Here is a 5,073-nt window from a genome sequence, read left to right as displayed (position 1 = left end):
TCAGTGGGCAGCAGTTTCTAATTTCATCTAGGTTCTATTCACAATGTGCTTTGAATTTATTTTACAGAGTAGCCACTTGGAACTGGAGTGAGAGGCTGGTTACTTGCTGGCAGGACATCAACTCAAAGGTTTCAGCTATTTCTAGGGTTCTCTGTGCAAGTTCATTCTGCCCACTAGATCAAAAAAGAACCGCATGTACATCTGTATCTTGTTTTAAAGCTAGAGTTACCTGTTAGCTAAGGGTTTAGATGAACACACAGCTCCTATACCAGTTTCTCAGTGCCCTGACACTGCCAGTCCCTTGCTCTGTGAGGCCCAGGCTGTTCCTGCCAGTGCCATCAGCCCCCATCCGTCTGCTGGGACACCCTACCAATGTGTACATCCAGACCATCTATTAAAAAAAAACAACAAACAAACAAAAAAGCAAACTGAAGTAGCAGATTTACCTTAATTTAGAAAAACTCATTATAGCTTTGCATTCAGAGCCAGGTGGAGGCTTAATACAAAATATTCATTTGTTCGGATAAATACATTTTCTATCCTGAAAAACATCAGATTTCTGTATCACCTCCAGTTAAGCACCAACCTAAAATAAGGTTTATATTATATAATTAAATCCTGAAAAATAGATTTTTTTCCAAGAGGGGGAAAATCGGACTCACAGAAGGAAGTAACTTGCAGGTATCCCATGGGCCCCACAGACACTGCAAGCTCCTAAACAGCGGCTCATACCGTACTGAGTAGGAGAGCTTCGTTCGGTGAATACAGCTCTTCCAGACCCTTCCCAGGCATCCAGCTTTCACTGAGGAGTCTTTGGAGGAGTGTTCTGTTCCTTGTTCAGGTGCTTGCAGGCAGCTGGAGGAGAGGGTCAGCACCCAGGCTGCCTCCTCTGATCTTTGGGGACTCCAGGAGTGGACTTGAGGGCAGAGGGCTCTCTGTATCTCTCCACAGGCTCAGCAAGCTTCTCCTCCTTCCCACAGGCGACAGTGTTTGGCTTTTGTTCTTTGGAGGGTTGCAATGTGGAGGAGGAAGCAGGCTCTTTACTCCTTCTCTGACAGATCTCTGCATACCTGGGCTTTCGCAATTCTGTTGCTGCTCCATTCACATGCACGGATTTACATGCAGTTGTAGTAGGAGTAGAAGGGAGTCTGTCCACACTGTGAGTGTCCCTCGGCTTTTCTGCCACCTTGGGGTCCTCGGGTAAATGGGCCAGGGAAGGGGAGCATTCAAACGCTGCTGACACAGCACAGGGCGCTGGCATAGAGGGCTCTCTGGGTCCCACTACAGGAACAGTGTTTGTGCTTGCATTTGTGCTGAGCTTTCTTTCCTTTGAAGATACTATGATCAAGCTGGAAAGCCTGTTTTCAAATAAGTCCTTTGTCTTCAAATTGCCTGCAGCTCCAGGTCATGGGGGGAAGTTGGACAGCCCCAGTTCGAAACTCAGTGATGGAGGCTTTGCTGGTGCTGGAGACTGCGTCTGACTGCTTGTAAACGTCTCTTCTCTTTTCTTCCAGTAGCCAAAGGAATTTTCCCTGCTTCTGGGAGGCTCTTGTCTAAGTGATGTCAGAGGAGACGTGGCAGGTTTGAAGGTCGGAGATGTAAACCCATTGTAAATCCAGTACTTGGAAAAGGAGTTACCAAGGGTGGATCAAGATAACTATGTGTTTCTGACCACGTCTTGGGGGTGATCAGGCTGTACAGAGGGAAGTGCTGCTGGGGGCTATACGCTGGAGGTAAGTAAATGAGGTAGCATAACACTACTGTGTGTAAAGGTTCATGTCCAGAGATTGAAATCCATTCTTTGGCAAAAATGTGTTTACTGCTATTGCCTTTGCTTTTATCCGTGCCTTAATTGGCTTTCCTTGGAAAGTTCTGACTTCTTATCGAAGGTATTTGTAAGCCTGCTGTGCATCAGCTTCTGTTTCAAAGGTAATAAACCAATTATCATTATAGGCAAATTCACAGTTTAAAAATTTTGGTAAATTATCTCCTTTAAATAGTGCTTCTACTTCTTCCACAGGGGTAGATTCCGATATTTCACGCAATATTACTATGCACCGGTTTTGATTTGGCCTTACTTTCTCTCCCTTCTCATCCACTTGGACTAAAGGTAAAGATCTTAGCACTTCCACAATCAAATCCACATCAGTACTGAGTTTCTTGATATGGTCAAGGTTAGCTACCTTTGTCATTGGCACATACTGATCACTGTCCATCTGGGATAAAAGGTTCATGTCGCTAGCAAATTCTACCTAGATAAGCAGAATTCCAATCTTTTTAAAGTACTTCCCGAGGCTCTTCCTGGCTTTCTGGTTGAGACTCATTTTCTCCTATATCGTTCTCAGGCAGCAGTTCATATTCTGAATGGTCCAGAGCCAGAGTGCTCATGTCTGTCTGCTCTGCCTCCTGTGCTTCTGGGAGCACTGCATTCTCACGACTTTTGTCACCATCACCATTGGCATCCAATCCCTGCTGGTCACAGTCTGTAGGATGACCAGGAGCCTCTTCCCACGCAGCATTCACACCAACAGCAGCACTACTTGCTTCCAAATGGAACATATGAGTCCCCAATACTTTTGCATTAGGGTTTAGCTCTGAAACCTTAGTTGTTGGGACCTGAGTCAAAGCTGGGAGGGAACTTGTTTGAGAAGTGGCTTGCAGTATAGGACCATTCATCAGATGAGAGCTGTCCTTGCCCTCCCAGACTCGCTGTGCCTGCGGTTCAGCCATAACTTTAGCGTCCTGATCAGAAGTCATGGCCTTCAATGGAAAGGTATAATGCTAACCTCAGGACACTGTCAGCTGCCAGCCCCGCCAGACCTGATGCCCAAGGGCTCTTCTCCACAGCCCCGGTGCCCAGGTACAGGGCAAAACAAAAGGGGATGGCCAAGGAGGGAGAAGGCAAGAAAAGGCTGCACAGCCAGGCCAGGCTGAAGACAGCAAAGAGGAGCTGGTGCGGGCTTGGCAGTGATGGCAGCTGATCCTTCCTTTTTTGGGCCCAAAAATATCTCAACCTCGAGACTCCAGATCCCAAATGCTCCCTCCCTGACTTTGAATTTTATAGTCATTTCAAAGTATTAATTGAGACCATCTCTGACTGCAGGAGACCACTGCATTTTCCTTGTCTTCTTAAATATATTTTATTTCAGTGCCTTTAAAGTTCACTGTAGTGGATGTGCATTCCTTGTTTTATTCTGACTACTAGGTTGTTGTTCAACATACCCACTCCTTATCTTGTATTAATTTTCATAAAATGCTTACTCATTATATAATATCATCCCAGTAATTCTCCATATACCTATCTATTTAAAATGGAGAAATTTCTAGTAATGGTCAAAAATCTTTCAGTACCCACAATTCCCGAATCATTTGGAGTTGACTGCATAGTAATGATTAGGTCAGACACTCACTGAAGTCTAGGGAGGGAAAGAAAGTGAAGAGAAACAGACAACATACACAACTTGTGAAGTAATAATAGATTATTTTGGCAGTTGCTAGGATATTTTTCTTTTGTTGAAAATCGATTCTTTTCTCATACCAAGTATCCTGATTATAGCCTGCCCTACCTTCCTCCTATCAGAATGAGGTTCCAAACGTGATAAAATAAAATATAGTAAGATGAAGAAAAAGGTATGATACTGAAGTTGGACACACTAACCCAACAGGAGATAAAGGGTTTCTAGATCAGGCACAAGAGTCAGTGACACTCCTGTTCAGTGTCCCATAAAAATGTTAAGCTAATAGGGAAAAAAAAGATGCAGAAGACCTTTTGTAGGCCCATGTTGGCCATGTACTTGAGTTTCAGTCTGGATGAGCTCCTATGGCCATTGCTTAGTTAATTCAGAGAGCTTAATTTCCGAGGTGTCCTTTGTCCACTTTTATAGTCACTGTGCCTCCTGTTCTACAGGAGTATCTTATGGAGGTGACTGAAGCCTGGAGGGAAACAGGGACAGCCATGGGGAGAGGATCAGTGGTAGGAAAACATCAGGGAAGAAGTTGAGTTAAGTTGTGAAGGCTGAAGAAACACTGCTCCAGAAATATCCCATAGCATTAAACTATATAGATGTCTCTGTGTCATTATTAGCAAAAGTCCAGCAGGACATCAAAAGCCTTACTATAATCCCTGAGCTCTAAGTAGAAGGAAGTGATAGAGAAAATCTCTGCAAAATGTCTGGTTGTGTGTCTCTGCATCTGTTCCCATCTGCTACTAGAGGAACACTTCTGATGATGAATAGAGAGGTCACTGATATTTGATCAGAACTGAATTTCTTTAGAAAGTATTTGAGTTTCTTTTTTTAAAGATCAGAAATGTTTTTTTCTACTCTAGGTCTCTAGGCTACCAAGTCTCTGATTCTTAGTTCCCTAATTTTGTTAGAAATGGGTTCAATCTAGTAGAATAGGCTATAAATTAAAACAGTCATTGGTTGGCTACTCCCAAAAATTCTGGGTCACCATTGCCCTAGCATAGACAGATTGCATAGGCAAAACATACTGTAGGTCAAAGATTTTGTTACTGAGTTGGATCTTTCTCTTTTAATAGCCTACAGGGTATCATCCCTCACAAAAACTCTAGAATTTAGGGAAAAACCTACATGTAGGCACCAGCTGACTTCTCCATGTTCAGTGAATTGTGTGGTTGTTGTCATCAGATATGGGCCCACTGTTAGTTTGCAGATAGCATCCCTCTGTCTCAGCACCAGCCTGAGGTGTTGGATGATCTCCACGGAAATCTCTTGCCAAAATCTCAAATAAATGCAACTAAGTTCTACTGCTGCATGCTTTGCATGACTAGAAGAGATGACAGTTGAGACCCTGTATTCCCCAAAACTAAAACTCGTCATCAGTAACAACATCATAGTGTAAAGAAAATTTCCACTGTATTAGGTTTACAATCCCCAAATGGTTTCCCAACCCTAGGTATCTCCACTCCCTCTCACCACTTGCATCATCCTCCTTCTCCATCACATCTCTACCTGTCCCTGCTCAGCTGACAAAATCTACTTAACTTCTTCCAACCAGTAAAAAACACAAGACCTTCTACACCTCTGTTTCTCAACTTTCCTAATGCTGTGA

At 43.6% G+C, this 5,073-nt stretch overlaps 1 pseudogene; it reads right to left on the bottom strand.

Annotated features, from left to right (window-relative positions):
• Window positions 1-799: 799 nt before the first annotated feature.
• LOC114638884 lies at window positions 800-2,757 on the bottom strand (annotated as a pseudogene).
• Window positions 2,758-5,073: the final 2,316 nt, after the last annotated feature.

Source organism: Grammomys surdaster, unplaced genomic scaffold (assembly GCF_004785775.1).
Source record: "Grammomys surdaster isolate TR1022 unplaced genomic scaffold, NIH_TR_1.0 125647, whole genome shotgun sequence".
In the NCBI taxonomy this organism is placed as follows: Eukaryota; Metazoa; Chordata; class Mammalia; order Rodentia; family Muridae; genus Grammomys; species Grammomys surdaster.
This window is presented reverse-complemented; position numbering and strand designations above follow the sequence as displayed.